The 18,043-nt window shown below is 55.8% G+C and overlaps 1 pseudogene; it reads right to left on the reverse strand.

Moving 5' to 3' along the window:
• Positions 1-1,962: 1,962 nt before the first annotated feature.
• Positions 1,963-17,835, reverse strand: LOC138071731 (heat shock transcription factor, X-linked member 3-like; annotated as a pseudogene).
• Between the last annotated feature and the right edge of the window lie 208 nt (positions 17,836-18,043).

Genomic DNA, 18,043 nt, shown 5'->3' on the forward strand with positions numbered 1-18,043 from the left:
CACCGGACTGGGAGGATGCGGCCTGATGGGAGGTGCCGGAGCAGAGAGCTCCAGTGGATGAGCCCCACCCAGATCCAGGTCTGCATGTGGCACTTGTCTCTGTGCATGTTCCTACGTGCATGTGTGTGCCCGGCAGAGAACATGAGAGGCACCACAGCACCCAGCCTGGGTTCCCCATCCCCACTGCCTGCAGCAGAGCCAGAGCAAATCCCCTGACTCCCCACGGGTGAGGCCCCACAGCAACACCTGTCTGCTGGTGAATCACTTGGGGACCTGATGTCTGCAGGCTCCCCACCAGGGCCCTCCTGCTCTGACCCTGTGGCCTGCAGTGGTCAGACTGAGAGCTGCTCCTGTCCTGGTGAGTTCCTGGAGCACCAGGCCTCTCCCTTTCACTTTACTCCCTCCCTCACTTGGCCTCGCCCTGAATTACCTTTGCCGAGGTGAGGATGCTGAAATGCTCAGACAGAAGATCCAGTTCACCCAGGTTCCCTTCCATAATGCGGTCTTAGTCTCTAGCAGGTGTGACTTTGAATCACCTTGTTCTCCTTCTGTGTCCTGTCTTTGCATGCAGGTCTCGTGGACATTGGGGTCACTTTGCTGTGCCCAGAAAACCTAGGTCCAGATAAGGTGGAGGAGCTGGAGAATCAAGCCCTGCTGCCTGTCCTGCAACAGACGTACTGACTGCACTCGCCAACCCCCACTGGCTGCTGCAGCCTGCCCCGGGGAGGGCCGGGAAGGCCATCTTCCAGGTGGACATCTTCAAGCACCTGATCCCCTTTGGGCAGAAGGCCTGTCCAGACTAGGCTCTCAAGTGGAAGGTGACTGAGAGACCAGTCTCTCATGGTGACACTGTCCCGTCACCGCCATGCCCTGGACATGCTCTCCTAGTTCAGTCTGAATTGACCCCGCCCAGCGGTGGGCTGCCCACTTGGTGCAGGGCCGGGCCCAAGACTCCCACTGTGTGTTGCTGCTCTGGACTCAGTGAGAGTCTCTGGGACTTTGACCTTTATGAAAAAGTGGCATCGCCACTCATTTCGGCCCTGCTCGGTCTAGGTGGTTGTGAATGTGTTGTTAAGAAACCGATTAGTGCTTTTCCCTCTATGTTCTGGTCCAAACTCCCCAATGTTGGGACAGTGTCCAGCGGGTGATGGGGCAGGGCCAGGGGCTGGGCTGAGCATCAGTAGCCGGCAAGGCCTCCAGCACCTGGACAGGCCCGCAGGCCCAGAAACAGGCCGTGGTTTGTCCTTGCAGGTGACCCTTGCCCTGCTGGAAAGTGTCCCTTGGCTCACAAAGTGTGTGTGTTGGACGCGGTGCCTGGCTATTCCACGTCCAAAGACAGGCTCTTAAATACAGCTGTGAGCTCAGAACAACAAGGTGTGCCAGTGTTCACCTTGTGGAAACCTTGTACTTGTCTTTGGGTTTGGGATGTGTTTGCAAGGCCTTTAGCCGGTGGGGTCACCCCCACCTCTTGAGGAGGCCCCTGGATTGGGAGCTGGAGACTCTCAGCTACTGATCAGAAACCTATGGCGTCATCGGGGGACCCAGGAGCAGCCCCTTCTGCTTCAGGGTGCGTGACTCATGGAAAGTGACACCCCCAAGGTCAGGAGCCTGGCTGGGCTGTCTGCTGAGTGGCAGGCAAGGCACGGGGACCAGTCCGTCCTGGGTTCGCCTCAGCGCTCAGCTTGTGGGTCAGACCCTTGGCCGAGCGTGTGAAATGCTGCTGCTTCAGATGAAAATGGACCATGAGGACTGGACTGAAGCTTCCTGGGGTGTGGGCTTCCAGCCTCATGTGGCTCATCCAGTGCCATGTCTGAATAGCATGGACAGATAAAGAACACAGACTCAAAGTTCTTGTTCAATTCTTTATTTACTCCAGTGAAGTTTTGCTTTACTTTATTAGAGCCAGAATTAGATTTTTGATTACAAGAGAGTGCTTTTGAGTGTCCCTGGGGACCTGGCAGCTCAGGGACTGGGGTTGTTCTCGAACTGCTCACAGAGGGCACACTTGTAATCTGAGGACTCCTGCTCCTCTTCCACCTCAGGGGCCTCGCTTGGGGCCACACCTGAAACGGCCGCCTTCACGATGGAATAATAGATGCTGTACATAATCATCACTGAACCATAACCCGGGTACTCTGGGAGGCTCTCGGACAGTTCCCCTGTGGTGTCCCTTCCAGCAGTAGCCGGGGGTACAGACGTGGCATTGCTGGACGTACCCTCTCCACGGGGGCTGCCCTGTTCTCTGGGAAGATGGTTTGCCCCGGCCTGCACGGCTACACTGCCCATAAACCAGAGACCACAGAACACAAAAGAGTGCCGGCCGTGGGTTCCGTGAGCAGTTGGGGCTCCCTTCTGGGCCTTCTTGTCAGCCTCTTGGGTGGACTCGTTGTGATGGAATCAAGGAGAGTGTCTGGTCGTCAACGCTCACTTCTTTCTCTTTGGAGTCATTGTTGTGCCAGTGGCGGGCTGAGCAGTTGTTATGGGGTTGCCTTTTGTCTGGATGTTCTGCAGGAAGAGAGGCTTGTCTCTCTGAAAGTTGGAGCTGTGATAGATCTGAAAGGACATGGATTACTTTAGCCATTGTGGAGGAGAATAGCCATTCCTCGCTGCCCTCCTCCCCACCACAGTCCTGGCCTTCCCTAAGGAGGGAGACAAGGTCTTTTCATTCCTGGCAGGTTATGAGGCCCTAGCGAGTGTGCTCCCTAGAGCTCCCCTGGGGTTGGCCTCCCTTGAGGTGTTGCTGGAGGTCCCTGACATCAAGTGGCCTCTCAGGATCTGGAGTCGCCCATGTGGATCCTGTCTAAGGGGATTTGTGGAACACGAAAGGCCCTGCTTTCTTCTCTTTCCTTAACCACCCTCTCATGAGAAGACAGTTCTCCTGGGAAACGAAAGCCGTCCCACACTCGGGTCATCTAGTCTAGTCTCCCTGGAAGGGCTTTCTTCTTTACCATCATCCTCTTTTTCCCCACAGAGCTACCCGAAGGATGGATTTTACTGAACTCATACAGGTTCAGTTCACAGATAAAACTCTGGATGCTGCCTGTCTCAAACACCTCTGCCCTGGAGGACCTTTGTCTGGAAGAGATCTGCCTTGATGACCACTGTGTCTCCCTTGTTGTTCCAGTGCACACAGGTGAAGGCCGCATCCTCCACGATCATCCAGAGCTTCCTGGGGAAGGACAGCCTGAGGACGGTGTTGTTCTCTTCCTTGTTGGCTGTTTCTGGATTTGGGCCCTGTCGGGGGGCAGGTTGTCTTGGGAGCCCAGATCTAGGCTCTCGGGTTGGTCACCCTGCTTTGCCAAACCTCCCCTGAATACACATTTGCATTGGGAAAGAATGTGGGGGGTTGTCTCCTGCTGTGGGCTCTTCATCAGTTGATGGGGCCAGCGGGGCTGTGTGCCTCGTTGGAACTCCGACTAGCCATGGAGCCACTCTAGCTCAGGAGCATTCTCTATCCAAGCAGTGAACACTCAGGGCAGAAGGGCCTCAGACCAGGGTTGGGGGGGGGGGGGCAAAAATACTCTCTGGAGGTTCTAGAATCTGGCAGCCAATTAAGTGGTCAGCTCCCTTAATTGTTTCATGATGTCACAGAGCTGATGTGGTGAGGCAGCCCTGCACCCAGTGTGGGGGAGGGGGAATGTAGACAGGGATGGGATCCCCAGCTTGTTTCTTGTCTGAAAGTACAGAAAAACATGCTTCAGGTTGCCTGCAAAAGCTCTCATCTGCTGCCAGGCACCTTGTTTCAGGGGGCCAGGCCCTGGATGGGTTGACAAACATGCCCCTGGCTCCACCTCCCTCCTTAGCAATGGGCAGGCCTGCGGCTGGCTTCTGCTAAAGGGCCAGGCCCTGGTGAGTCCTGGCTCAGCTTCCACCGAGAGAGACCCCAGGGGTCAGATGGGCTCCTGGCGACTGTCCCTCCCAGAAGACCAGGTCCATAGTGGGCTGGATGGCTGAGCTGAGTTGTTGGTCCCACCCCACCCCCCAACCCCCATCCCGGGCTCCTTGCCCCTCTTCTGGCTCTGGTCTCTTCCAACTGGTGCTGCCGGTAGGTAGGTCCCGCTCAGATGGCCCCAAAGTCGGAGTCCTGTTGTCCTGTCCCCAGCACCCCCCAGGTCAAGCCCTCCTCAGAATAGGGCTGTGCTTGAGCACAGTGGGAGCGACCTCACGTTCCACTTGACTGTGGAGAACAAGGAGACATGGACACGGACTCCACATGAGACACGGACTCCACACGATGCCGTGTAAGAGGGCACAGCCAGGTGCTCTGCTGAACTCGCAGCCTCCTGAGTTCTGCCCACCCCCAGACGTCATCCCACTGAACATTACAGGTTGTTGCCTTCAGTTTCCATTTCTTCCTATAAAGACTGCTCTCATGGCTCACCTTGGGAACACCTGGGTGTGTGCTTTCCCTGCCCCCTTCCCAGAGTCTCAGACTTGGATTTAGACTCCCTGGAGACTGACTCGAAATCCTGTTTCCTTTGGTAACTGGGGTGGTTTGACTTCTGCTATCCCCAGTCCTGGCCTCCCATGTCCAACTTGCATGTCCCATGGGTACTTGCCCTTTCAAGGACTTGACTAGGGGCTCAAGGTACAGCTTGTTCTGTTGAAAACAAGCATTTCACTGGTCCTCTCCGAGGCCAGCTCTGATCTTCTCCACCCCTGCCCCTGCCCCTGCCCCCACCACCACTGTGGACCTGTTCTCCCTTACCCAGATGGCTGGTACATTGAATGATTTTGTTGGCTCACAGGTTAGGTACTTTTCAAGGAGTCTCCTTTATACACACTCACCCCCAGGGAGAGTTCTCAGTTGTTGAGCTAGATGTGACCAAAGGATGCCCCCGTCTACCTGTATTTGAAAATGGATGAGAGTCTGGGTGTGGGACTGGATGAAACCCAAGTGAGAGTCACCTGTCTTCACAGCACATGGATGATAGGGCAGTGGGTTTGGAGATGTGTGTTCTCTGACCTTTGTGGGCCACTGTTCTTCAAAATCCCATGTAGGGGACAGACCAGCACCTTGGAAAGGCCCACGTGTGAGGACCCTAGGGCACTGTCCCCCTAGGGATGGTGTCCCCCTAGTTCTGCCACTCAGCAGGGTCATTTGCCCTGTGTGAGGGGCACAGCCTGGTGTGTGAAGGGGGAGAGCTAAGAGGGTGTGGAAGAGGCTCTCCCAGGGAATTTTGGCCTGAGGACTGGTGGCCAGAATGGAGCTTGCAGGCCTCGACTTGGGCTTGCTCCCTTGCCTTTGCACTCCTAAACAGGCTGACAACGCATTCCTTCAGGTCAGTTCATCTGACTGGATGGAGACCGCTGGTGGCTTCTCTGAAGGGGACCGGAGACTGGTATCTGTGGGCAGCTTAGCTAGGTGGCCTTTCCTGCCCCCACCCAACCCCACTCGGGGCCCCGCCTCACCCCCTGGGTCCTGAGGGAGCTGCGTTTTCTGGTCCCCATCCTCCAGGCACCACCTGGGGCCTGGCAGTGGGTTCACGTGGCACTAAGGAGTCTTCGTCAGCTGGTGCTCGGGACACATGTATTGTGCACGCACCAAGCTCTCATGATGTCAAAGGCCTGCCCTTCTCAGCCTAGCTCTCCTGCCCCTGCGCTTGGCATCCCCACTCTGGTGTCCCCAGTGCAGAGGCCCTGCAGCTGCTCCCCTCCGTCACTGAAGCTGGAGAGACCTGGAGCCTCGGGGGTCTGCCTGTGTTACCTTCCCTCCCATATCGGAGGAGGCTCCCATAGGAGCCTTATCCCAGTGGGTACTGGGACCATACAGTCAGGCCCTCCTCCCTCCTGCTCAGTGAGAAGCTGGTCAGCCTGGCACATTCACTTGGGCAGGAGGCCCCATGGCAGCAGCAAGGACAGGGCGCTGCCCTCACTCGGGAGGTGCTGGGACTGCACAGAGACACCGGCCCCAGACAGAGTCAGTTCTCAGCAAAGCGCAGAGCAGCCCACAGTGCTTCTGATTCGCCTTGTCCCCTTCCTTCTGCCAGCCTGCTTTTTGTCGCCTCAGAGACATCCTGTAGCACTAAGAGGAAGGCGTGAGGTGTCGGAAGGATGGGGCACAGCCTGGGCTGGGCGGGGAGGGCAGGGGCTCCAGAGGAATTGAGACCAGGGCTCTAAGCCCACCCTGGCCCTCACTAGCAGGTGGTCTTGGGAAGATGCCCAAGCCCCGTGGCCTGAGTTCTTCATCTGGGAGGTGAGCAGGTGTGAGGAGCCCCGTATGCTGGGTTGCAGGATGGGCCTGAGGGACAGTACAGAGCTCGCAGGGCCTGGCGGCTGTTGGCACTGTGATGACACGACAGGAATCTCGCACACTGTTGCCCCCAGACACTCCTCCACTCTCCACTGTGGGATGGGGTTGGCTGCTTTGTGGTCCAGGCATGTCAGAGAATATGACCCTCAATAGGATGTGGAATAGCTAATCAGCCAAACTGGATGTTTCATAAATAAAACTAAGAAACTTTTCTACGTAGGCCATAGTGGACTATAGTATTTGTCACTCAGTCATGTCTGACTCTTTGCAATTCCGTGGACTGTAGCCTGCCAGTCTCCTCTATCCATGGAATTCTCCAGGCAGGAATACTGGAGTGGGTTGCCATGCCCTTCTCTAGGCAATCTTCCTGGCCCAGGAATCGAACCCAGGTCTCCCACAGTGCAAGCAGATTCTTCATCACTTTAGCTACCTGTTAAGCCCCATTTCCAGTTAGAGGACCTGTTAAATTTGGGTGTGAAGGAGTGTTCCAGCAGGACCCAAGCTGCTATAGGAAATACAAGCAAGAACCAGTCTTTGCCTCTGCCTCAGCCGGTCTTCCATCCAAACCGTTATTTTCCTTCATTGCAGCCCCAACAGAGGTCGATTCATTGATTATGATGGCCAAATACAATCAAGATAATTCAAAGCGAATTAACACTTTATGATCCAGATCCCCTGGTCCAGGAAAAAGAGAGTAGTTTCATGGATTTCTTGGGCACAACTTCAAGGGAGTGTGATCAAGTTCTGCAGAACTCCTAGCAGATATGGGGTATGATGGAGAAGGCAATGGCACCCGAATCCAGTACTCTTGCCTGGAAAATCCCATGGATGGAGGAGCCTGGCAGGCTGCAGTCCGTGGGGTCACTAAGAGTCGGACATGACTGAGCGACTTCACTTTCACTTTTCACTTTCACGCACTGGAGAAGGAAATGGCAACCCACTCCAGTGTTCTTGCCTGGAGAATCCCAGGGACGGGGGAGCCTGGTGGGCTGCTGTCTATGGGGTCGCACAGAGTCAGACACGACTGAAGCGACATAGCAGCAGTAGCAGCAGCGTGGGGTGTGAAAACACCTCCTTTGCCCCTGTGATCAAGAGCAATGTGACGAGAGCCAGGGCCCCTCCCTTCCTGCCCAAGAAAGACATCTCTCTGGGCTTTATCCAAGATGCAAAAGGACACCTCACAGCAACGATCCACTTCAGAATTTCCCGTCACCCCCAAGACACACTGTCTGCAAGTCTGAGGGCTGCCACCACCCAGCCTCAACACAGTCACCTCCCACAGAAAGAACCCAGCTTTCCCAAGCCCCAAACCACCCTGGCTCAGGCACTGACACTCCAACACTCCTCCTGTAACCCCACCACCCCGCCCTGTGTTGCACTGTTCATTGCGACTATGGGATGTCTTTCCACCTTCCTCATGTGACTGCAGCTCCTAGACCGTCGCTCTAGGTGTAGGGGTGTCCTGCTTCTCCTAGTGTCCCCACTGCTAACACAGCATTTCACAGAGCAGAGGCTCCTAAAAGGTCTTCGGAATACACGAGCCAGTGAGCAGGGGGCTCAATTCATTCTGCTACTACCTAAAATGACCCAGGCAAATCCAAATAAACAGAGATTATTTAGTTTTTGAAAATGACACACAAGAAGGACAGAACCATGAATTCACTACAATTACTTTTATCATCTAATTCTTCCCCCATCAATATTACTGCCAAGTAAGCTCACTTTTCCAAAACGGTTCTAATTCCAATTCCACTGCATCCTGTTTGGGACCACAAAACACAATGGAAGAGTCTCCAATCTCTTTTACAAAACAGCGAAGCTCTTGTTCTCGAACTGGGTAAGTTCAAACACACTGTGATCAACATCATTCACTAAGTTAAGACACTGAAGTTTATTTAGCCTTCTATGAAAACAATCATGGAACAACAAAAAAAAAAAAAACAGAAAAAATCAAATTTTGAAAGTTCTCTAAGGAAAACAGATGAATCTCCATGTCATCACAGAGAACAGGAATCCAAAGATGCTATACACCAGTTTCCCCAACTGGCCTGGGCCAGCACGTCTGAGAAGGCTGACCTCTTCCTCTTCAATCACAGAGGGAAGGATCACCTGGATGCTGCTCTGGCTCAGCCCGCCTCATCCTCCTCCTTTGCAGGCTACGTAGACAGGGGTGGCAAGGCCCTCAAAGCCCTTTGTTTGACCCTGAGCAGAAATGCCACGACGTCCCACTTGCTGGTCTCCGCATAGGCCTGGGGACCCCACAGGAACTCAGAGCGGGCAGGGTGGCTTTCAGGCACTTGCCGGTATGCCAGGTACCCCTCCTGTACCCACATGTGGGTAAGCAGCTCCCTGGGCTCCCCAAAGTTGCAGTGCTCACTCTCGACAGCCCCCTCCCATCCTGCTGAGTGCTCCCCTGACCTTCTCCTCGGGGGCACGGTCTCCATTCCACATGATTAGGCTGAGGACCAGTACCGGGAGGCCGGCCTTGGGCAGGCCCTGCCCACTGTTCAGCATCATATCATAGGTGAGGCCCACGGTGGGGACCATGATGTAGATGTGCTCCCTGGGTTCCGCCTCCTTCACCTCCACACCACAGACCAGCTGCAGGCACTGTGAGGCTTGGCTGAAGACCACCGGAAAGTGCTCCTGGTCATCCCTGAGGACCTTCTTTAGCATTTCCACCTGGGAGGTCAGCTCCTTGGCCGGATGCATGAGCAGCAGGAACTTAATCAGGTTAGCCAGCATCTCATTCAGAGCTACCGGGGGCAAGGCCAGAGACTGGGGTGGGGGGCAATTGCAGTCTCCCCTGCCTCAGGCCCCAAGAGCTGGACCTGCAATGGGCCCTGGGCCTGGGTCCTAAGTTCTTCCTCGAGCTTGCTCAGCTCACTCATGTCGACCAGAGCGCGATGCCTGGGATCAAACCACAGCCTGAGGCAGGAGGGAGGCGGCGGAGGGGGGCGGGGGGCAGATGGGGACATATGGGGACCACAGGCCTGGATGGTGGAGAGAGGGGATGTGAACAGCCTCAGCTGAAAACCACACCCTGGGCGGCCACAGGCCACTTACGCATCTCCTCTTGAAAGGTGTTCTCAGACTTCACAGGCGCAAGCCTCCGGAGCATCCAGTCCCCTGGCTACCTGAAGAAGAAGTGAGGTGTCTCCCCAGGGTGCAGTCAGCACAGTCCAAGACTTCCGAGGCTGACAAGGTGGTGGGACTAGGCCCATGTGGGGTCCCCTCTGTTCTGGGATGGGGAGCCCCTGGTGTACACTCAGGGCACCCTCCTCACCTTGACTCCGGGTACTGCCTGGACCACCTCTGCTCTCTGACCTCAGGACATGGGCCTCAGACCTCTGCGTTCGCCTCCTGGTTCCTGCAGCTCCTGTGAGAGAATGGGAGGACGCAGCTCGGGGGTATCCTGTGGCACAGCCCTCAGCCTTCTGTGACAGTACGAGGGGTGGACTCTGTGAGGTCCCCTCAGTTTTGTGTGGCGGGAGGTCCCCTCAGGGCTCCCTTGCAGTGCTCACCTTTCCCCTGGTACAACCTGATCCCTACCCTCTGGGGACCTGCAAGGAAACTCAGAACAAGACCCTAGCCTGAACAAAAAGTGCTGAGGGGCCCCACGAGAGGCCGCACCTGCCCAGGGAATCCCACGGGTCCTAGGCTGGGGAGATGCTCGGTCCTCAACTCCTCCTCACGTCCTGCCCGGCCTCCCAGCACTGACCACAGAGGCAGGGGTCTGCTTAGTCCTCCATCGGGACTGGTGTGTCCAGCCTCTGCTAACCCGAAGACATCCGCACTCCACCCGAAAAACCTCACCTCACGAGGTCCCTAGGCCAGGTGTCAAGAAGCTGCTCACCCTGCTCACCACCCTGCTCTGGGCCCTCCAAGACCCTCCTGCAAGGGCCAAGTCCCTCCCTGTTGGGGTCTTAACTGTCTCGGTCCCTCCTCGCATGGAGCCTGTACTCCAGGCAAGAGCTGCAAGTGTCCTGTCTGCAATCGGGAGGCTCTGCTGCTTTCGCCCGTCTCTCTGACAGGGATGTCAGGCACTGCGGCATGAAGTTGTCCTGCCTGGGGACTACCAAGGTTCCCTCTGGTCTGAGATCTGACTACCCTCAGTCCTCACTCAGGGTGTTCACCTTGACTTCCGGTAGGACCTAGGCTCTGTCGTCTCCCCACTAGGAAAGGTGGGAAGAGGTCCCTGCTCCTCGCACCTGGTCCCCACACTCACAGACCCGGAACTCAGGAAGAGAGGACAGACCTAGTGTGCTCTTCTCGCCCCAAGGGCTCCCAGGGCCGATAACAGGGGCTGAGATCTGTGGGGTTCCATCAGTCTTACCTTGGGGTCCCTAGAGTCTTCACTTGGGGTCCCTTCAGTCATCCCTCAGGGACCTCAACTTGTCTCTGTGTAAGGGCTTTCGATTCTCTCCTCTCCCCACTCGTGCCCCATCCGTTATGTCAGGTCCCCAGTCTCTCTGACACCCGGATGTCAGGAAATGCAGCATGGTTCATCTGCCCTATGTCCTCCCAGACCCCACTCTGCTCTGGGGTCCAGCGTCCTCTTCAGTCTTCCCTTAGTGTCTTCACCTTGACCCTCAAAAGAACTAAGATCTCCCCCTCTTCCCGTCTGAGGCCCTGCCCCTTCTAACAGTTGCCTAATGTCTCTGAGATGCAGATGCGGAAGTCCGAACCGGCTGCCAAGTGCTCATCCCACCACCAGGGTGGCCCAGGGCTGGCAGCAGGGGCAGGGATCAGTGGGGTTACCTTTTATCATCCCTCAGGGACCTCGTCTTGAGCCCTGGCAGATCCAGGGATGCCCCTAGTGTTGACCCGAGGCGGGACCCTCACATCAAGGCTCAGGGAACACAGAGGGTGGATGAGCACATGCTGCATTTCCTGACATCCAGGTCTCAGAGAAACTGGGGACCTGGGAAAGGGGGCGTGGCCTCGGGTGAGCAGAGGGAAGAAGCCCAGCTCCTCCAGAGTTTCAAGTTGAGGACCCTGAGGGAGGACTGAGCGGACTCTGGACCCCAATCAGAGGAGACCTCAGGGAAGCCTGTAGCTGCTGTTGGCCCTTGGTGGCCCTGGGGTAGGATGAGCCCAGCGTGCGCGGTTTCACTTCCTCATATCCGGATCTCAGACTGGAGACCTGGTAGGGGGGCTGACTTCCTGAGGTCGGTCGGTCGGGATCTCAGACTGGGGACCTTGCATATGGGGCGGGGCCTTAGGTGGTCGGATTCCCAGGTCCGGTGGGGTGTCAGGTTGAGGACCCTGAGGAGGAACTAGAGGACCCTGAACCCCAATCAGAGGGTACCTCAGAGAAGCTCATCTCTGCCGTCAGTCCAGGGCAACTGTGGGGGTCGGAGGAGCGCAGCAGGCATGGTCTGACTTCCTGACATCCGGGTCTTGGAGAGCCTGGGGGTGGTATAAGGGGCGGGGCTTCAGCTGGGGAGAGGCGAGAATCCCAGGTCCCGGCCGGAGGCAGGTGAGGTGCCTGAGGGAGGACTGAGGGGACCCTGCATGAGGAGCGACGGAACCCCACAGATCCCCGCCCCTGTAGTCGGCCCTGGGAGCACATTCTGTGTGTCTGCCTTTCTTACATGCTGGTCTGAGAGAGACTGGGGATCTTGTGAAAGCGGCGGGGGTCTCAAAATGGCGGACGGGACAATCTCCGGTCCTGCCTGAGGGCCAGGCTGCATGCGAGGATGGACTGAAGCGGAAAGACCCCAACAGGGAGGCAGGGATCCTAGCCCTTGTGGGGACTCTTGGAGGCCCTGGAGTGGGGTGAGCAGTTTCTTGACTTCTGGCTTAGGGACCCCGGGAGGTGAGGTTTGTTTGGGCGGAGGGCAGAGGCTTCAGGTCGGCAGAGGCTGAACTCCGCAAACCCGAGGGAGGACTAAGCAGACCCCCGCCCCTGTGGTCAGTGCTGGGAGGCCAGGCAGGACGTGAGGAGGAGCTGAGGACCGAGCATGTCCCCAGCCTAGGACCCACAGGAAGCCCTGGGCAGGTTCGGCAGCATGTGGAGCCCCTCAGCGCTTTCTGTTGAGGCTGGGATCTTGTTCCGAATTTCCATGCAGGCCCCCAGAGGGGAGGGACCAGGTGGTGCCAGGGGCAAGGTGAGCACTACAAGGGAGCCCTGAGGGGACCTCCCACCACACAACTGGGGGGACCTCACAGAGTCCACCCCGCGTACTGTCACAGAAGGCTGAGGGCTGTGCCACAGGATACCCCCGAGCTGCCCCCTCCCTTTTTCTCACAGGAGCTGCAGGAACCAGGAGGGGAAGGCAGAGGACTGAGGCTCGTGCCCTGAGGTCAGAGGGCAGAGAAGGTGCAGGCAGTACCCGGAGTCAAGGTGAGGAGGGTACCCTGAGTGTGCACCGGGGGCTCCCCACCCCAGAACAGAAGGGACCACCCAAGGGCCTAATCCCCCACCTTGTCAGCCTCGGAAGTCTTGGACTGTGCTGACTGTACCCTGCGGAGCCACCTCACTTCCTCCTTCCGGTAGCCAGGGGACTGGCTGCCCCGGAGGCTTGCCCCTGTGAGGTCTGAGAGCACCCCTCAAGCGGAGACCTGTAAGTTGCCTGTGTCAGTCCGCCCAGGGTGTGGTGCTCAGCTGAGGCCATTCACAGCCCCTCTCTCCCCCAGCCTGGCCCGTGGTCCCCATCTGTCACCCTGGCTGACTCCTGTCTGTGGTTTGATCCCAGGCATCACGCTCGTGGTCGAGATGAGTGAGCTGAGCAAGCCCGAGGAAGGTTTTCAGGACCCTGGCGAGGCCCAGGGCCCGGTGAATGCGCAGCTCTTGGGGGCTGAGGCAGGGGTGGCTGCATCTGCCTCGGCCTCCTCCCCCACAGTGTCCTCCTTAGGCACTGGGGAGTCCTTGCCCCAGGAAGCGCTGAATGAGATGATAGCTAGCCTAATGAAGTTCCTGCTCCTCAAGTATCGAGCCAAGGAGCCGACCTCCCAGGCGGAAATGCTGAATAAGGTCCTCAGGGATAACCAGGAGTACTTCCCGGTGGTCTTCAGCCAAGCCTCGCAGTGCCTGCAGCTGGTCTTTGGCGTGGAAGTGAAGGAGGTGGACCCCAGGGAGCACATCTACATCATGGTCTCCATCCTGGGCCTCAGCTGCAACGCAATGCTGAGCAGTGGGCAGAGCCTCCCCAAGGCCGGCCTCCTGGTGCTGGTCCTCAACCTGATCATGCGGAATGGAGACCGTGCCCCTGAGCAGAAGGTCTGGGGAGCGCTCAGCAGATTGGGTGTGTATGCTGGGAGTGTGCACTGCATCTTTGGGGAGCCCAGGACGCTTCTGACCCACGTGTGGGTGCAGGAGGGGTACCTGGAGTACCGGCAGGTGCCTTACAGCCACCCTGCTCGCTATGAGTTCCTGTGGGGTCCCCGGGCTTATGCGGAGACCAGCAAGAGGGAAATCATGGCATTTCTGCTCAGGGTCAAACAAAGGGCTTTGAGGGCCTTCCCACTGCGGTCTGCAGAGGCTGCAGGGGAGTAGGATGAGGCGGACTGAGCCAGAGCAGCATCCAGGTGAGCCTTCGCTCTGAGATTGAAGAGGGAGCGGTCAGCCTTCTCAGAAGTGAGGGCCTGGGGCAGTTTGGGGAACCAGTGTATAGCTTCATTGCATTTGTTTTCTGTATGATGACATGGAGATTCACCAGTTCTCCTTAGAAAATGTTCAAACTCTGATTGTTTTCATAGAATGCTAAATAAACTTCAGTGTCTCAGCTTCGTGAATGATGCTGATGACAGTGCATTTGCGCTTACCCAGATGGTGAGCAAGAGTTTTGCTGTTTTGTAAAAGAGATTGGAGACTCTTCCATTGTATTTTGTGGTCCTGAACAGGATGCGATGGAATTGGAATTAGAACTGTTTTGGAAAAGTGAGCTTACTTGGCAGTAATATTGATGATGGAAGAGATGATAAAAGTAATGGTAGTGAATTCATGGTTCTGTCCTTCTTGTGTGTCATTTTCAAAAACTAAATAATGTCTTGTTCATTTGGATTTGCCTGGGTTATTTAAGGAGTCAGCGGATCATGAATTGAGCCCCCTGCTCACTGGCTCGTGTATTCCAAAGACCTTTATGGAGCCGCTGCTCCATGAAAGGCTGGGTTAGCAGTGGGGACACTAGGAGAAGCCGGACACCCCCCACACCTTGAGCGATGATCTAGGAGCCGTAGTCACACGAAGAAGGTGGAGATAAGTCCCCTAGTCACACTAAACCAGGCAACCCAGGGCGGGGCGCTCGGGCTCCTAGAGGAACGCTGCAACGTCAGTGTCTGAGCCAGGGCGTTCTGGGGCTTTGGGAAGCTGGGTTCCTTCTGTGGGAGGTGATTGTGATGAGGCTGCGTGGTGGCATCCTTCAGACGTGCAGACAGTGTGTCTTGGGGGTGACGGGAAAGTCTGAAACAGATCATTGCTGTGAGGTATCCTTTTGCATCTTGGATAAAACACAGAGAGATCTCTTTCTCGGGCAGGAAGGAAGGGGTCCTGACTGTTGTTGCATTGCTGTTGACCACAGGGGCAAAGGAGGTGTTTTCTACCACTGCCCCACCATCTGCTCAGAATCCTGGAGAAGAGCAAATGTTGCTTTGAAGTATGGCCCAGTATTCCCTGGGCTGGCCCTCTACTCTCTGTCCTGGGAAAGCAGATTACCAAGTATATTGAAATGACCATTTATTTGGTCATCTGGACTTTATTTTGGCCACTTGTGCCCATGCTCTAGATATCAGAGGGATGAAATGAGTGAAGAGAAGCTGCTAAGTGGAGAAATCCTGCTGGGTGACTGGATCCTGGGAACTTTGATTCCCAGCTGGGAAAGACACTGCTCCGCACCCCTCAAACACACACATACACCCCGGTTGAATAACATAACCTCTAAGAGGAAAACGCACAGAGCAGCGATTTTGACTGCTTTTTTTATTTATCTGAGACTCAGAGTCTGAGATCCAAATGACAAAAGAAATAAGTACTAGCCAGAAGAGATGCAACATCCATACATCTGTGTCTCTTTTGCTGTTATATTAAAAAAAAAAAGAAAAAGATGCAACATCCACCAGCGTCCCTGGCTTCAGGCAGGTTCAGAAGTGTGGAGGCAGCAGAGACTCAACAGGTTAAGGCTGTGCCTGGCATCAAATGACAGGAGCGAGTTCCGGGCCTCAGGAGGTGGTGAGGTCACTGCAGTCTGGTGTGCGGGCGGGTGCAGGGGGCTGAAGGGGCAGCTCTCCCTGCTGAGTGCCAGAGAACAACAGGAACAGAAGATGTGATTCTGGCTACATACATGGCACCTGCCACATAGTCAGTGGACACTTGGAAATGGTTGAGAATTTCAAGACCCATGTGACCTGCTCAGACTGTCTTCCCCAAAACAGGAGATTTTGTCATTATGAGTTCTACCTGCTGCTCTTTGTTGAGCATCCGGTAGGCAGTGTGGGATTGGAGAGATGTCAGGTGTTCAGTCAGAGAAGGCAATGGCACCCCACTCCAGTACTCTTGCCTGGAAAATCCCATGGACGGAGGAGCCTGGTAGGCTGCAGTCTGTGGGGTCTCTAGGAGTCGGACATGACTGAGCGACTTCACTTTCACTTTTCACTTTCATGCACTGGAGAAGGAAATGGCAACCCACTCCAGTGTTCTTGCCTGGAGAATCCCAGGGACGGGGGAGCCTGGTGGGCTGCTGTCTATGGGGTCGCACAGAGTCAGACACGACTGAAGCGACTTAGCAGCAGTAGCAGCAGCGTGGGGTGTGAAAACACCTCCTTTGCCCCTGTGATCAAGAGCAATGTGACGAGAGCCAGGGCCCCTCCCTTCCTGCCCAAGAAAGACATCTCTCTGGGCTTTATCCAAGATGCAAAAGGACACCTCACAGCAACGATCCACTTCAGAATTTCCCGTCACCCCCAAGACACACTGTCTGCAAGTCTGAGGGCTGCCACCACCCAGCCTCAACACAGTCACCTCCCACAGAAAGAACCCAGCTTGCCCAAGCCCCAAACCACCCTGGCTCAGGCACTGACACTCCAACACTCCTCCTGTAACCCCACCACCCCGCCCTGTGTTGCACTGTTCATTGCGACTACGGGATGTCTTTCCACCTTCCTCATGTGACTGCAGCTCCTAGACCGTCGCTCTAGGTGTGGGGGTGTCCTGCTTCTCCTAGTGTCCCCACTGCTAACACAGCATTTCACAGAGCAGAGGCTCCTAAAAGGTCTTCGGAATACACGAGCCAGTGAGCAGGGGGCTCAATTCATTCTGCTACTTCCTAAAATGACCCAGGCAAATCCAAATAAACAGAGATTATTTAGTTTTTGAAAATGACACACAAGAAGGACAGAACCATGAATTCACTACAATTACTTTTATCATCTAATTCTTCCCCCATCAATATTACTGCCAAGTAAGCTCACTTTTCCAAAACAGTTCTAATTCCAATTCCATTGCATCCTGTTCGGGACCACAAAACACAATGGAAGAGTCTCCAATCTCTTTTACAAAACAGCGAAGCTCTTGTTCTCCAACTGGGTAAGTTCAAACACACTGTGATCAACATCATTCACTAAGTTAAGACACTGAAGTTTATTTAGCCTTCTATGAAAACAATCATGGAACAAAAAAAAGAAAAAAGAAAAAATCAAATTTTGAAAGTTCTGTATGGAAAACAGATGAATCTCCATGTCATCACAGAGAACAGGAATCCAAAGATGCTATACACCAGTTTCCCCAACTGGCCTGGGCCAGCACGTCTGAGAAGGCTGACCTCTCCCTCTTCAATCACAGAGGGAAGGATCACCTGGATGCTGCTCTGGCTCAGCCCGCCTCATCCTCCTCCCTTGCAGGCTACGTAGACAGGGGTGGCAAGGCCCTCAAAGCCCTTTGTTTGACCCTGAGCAGAAATGCCACGACGTCCCACTTGCTGGTCTCCGCATAGGCCTGGGGACCCCACAGGAACTCAGAGCGGGCAGGGTGGCTTTCAGGCACTTGCCGGTATGCCAGGTACCCCTCCTGTACCCACATGTGGGTAAGCAGCTCCCTGGGCTCCCCAAAGTTGCAGTGCTCACTCTCGACAGCCCCCCCATCCTGCTGAGTGCTCCCCTGACCTTCTCCTCGGGGGCATGGTCTCCATTCCACATGATTAGGCTGAGGACCAGTACCGGGAGGCCGGCCTTGGGCAGGCCCTGCCCACTGTTCCGCATCATATCATAAGTGAGGCCCACGGTGGGGACCATGATGTAGATGTGCTCCCTGGGTTCCGCCTCCTTCACCTCCACACCACAGACCAGCTGCAGGCACTGTGAGGCTTGGCTGAAGACCACCGGAAAGTGCTCCTGGTTATCCCTGAGGACCTTCTTTAGCATTTCCACCTGGGAGGTCAGCTCCTTGGCCGGATGCATGAGCAGCAGGAACTTAATCAGGTTAGCCAGCATCTCATTCAGAGCTACCGGGGGCAAGGCCAGAGACTGGGGTGGGGGGCAATTGCAGTCTCCCCTGCCTCAGGCCCCAAGAGCTGCACCTGCAATGGGCCCTGGGCCTGGGTCCTAAGTTCTTCCTCGAGCTTGCTCAGCTCACTCATGTCGACCATGAGCGCGATGCCTGGGATCAAACCACAGCCTGTGGCAGGAGGGAGGCGGCGGAGGGGGGCGGGGGTCAGATGGGGACATATGGGGACCACAGGCCTGGATGGTGGAGAGAGGGGATGTGAACAGCCTCAGCTGAAAACCACACCCTGGGCGGCCACAGGCCACTTATGCATCTCCTCTTGAAAGGTGTTCTCAGACTTCACAGGCGCA

Source organism: Capricornis sumatraensis, chromosome X, assembly GCF_032405125.1.
Source record: "Capricornis sumatraensis isolate serow.1 chromosome X, serow.2, whole genome shotgun sequence".
In the NCBI taxonomy this organism is placed as follows: domain Eukaryota; kingdom Metazoa; phylum Chordata; class Mammalia; order Artiodactyla; family Bovidae; genus Capricornis; species Capricornis sumatraensis.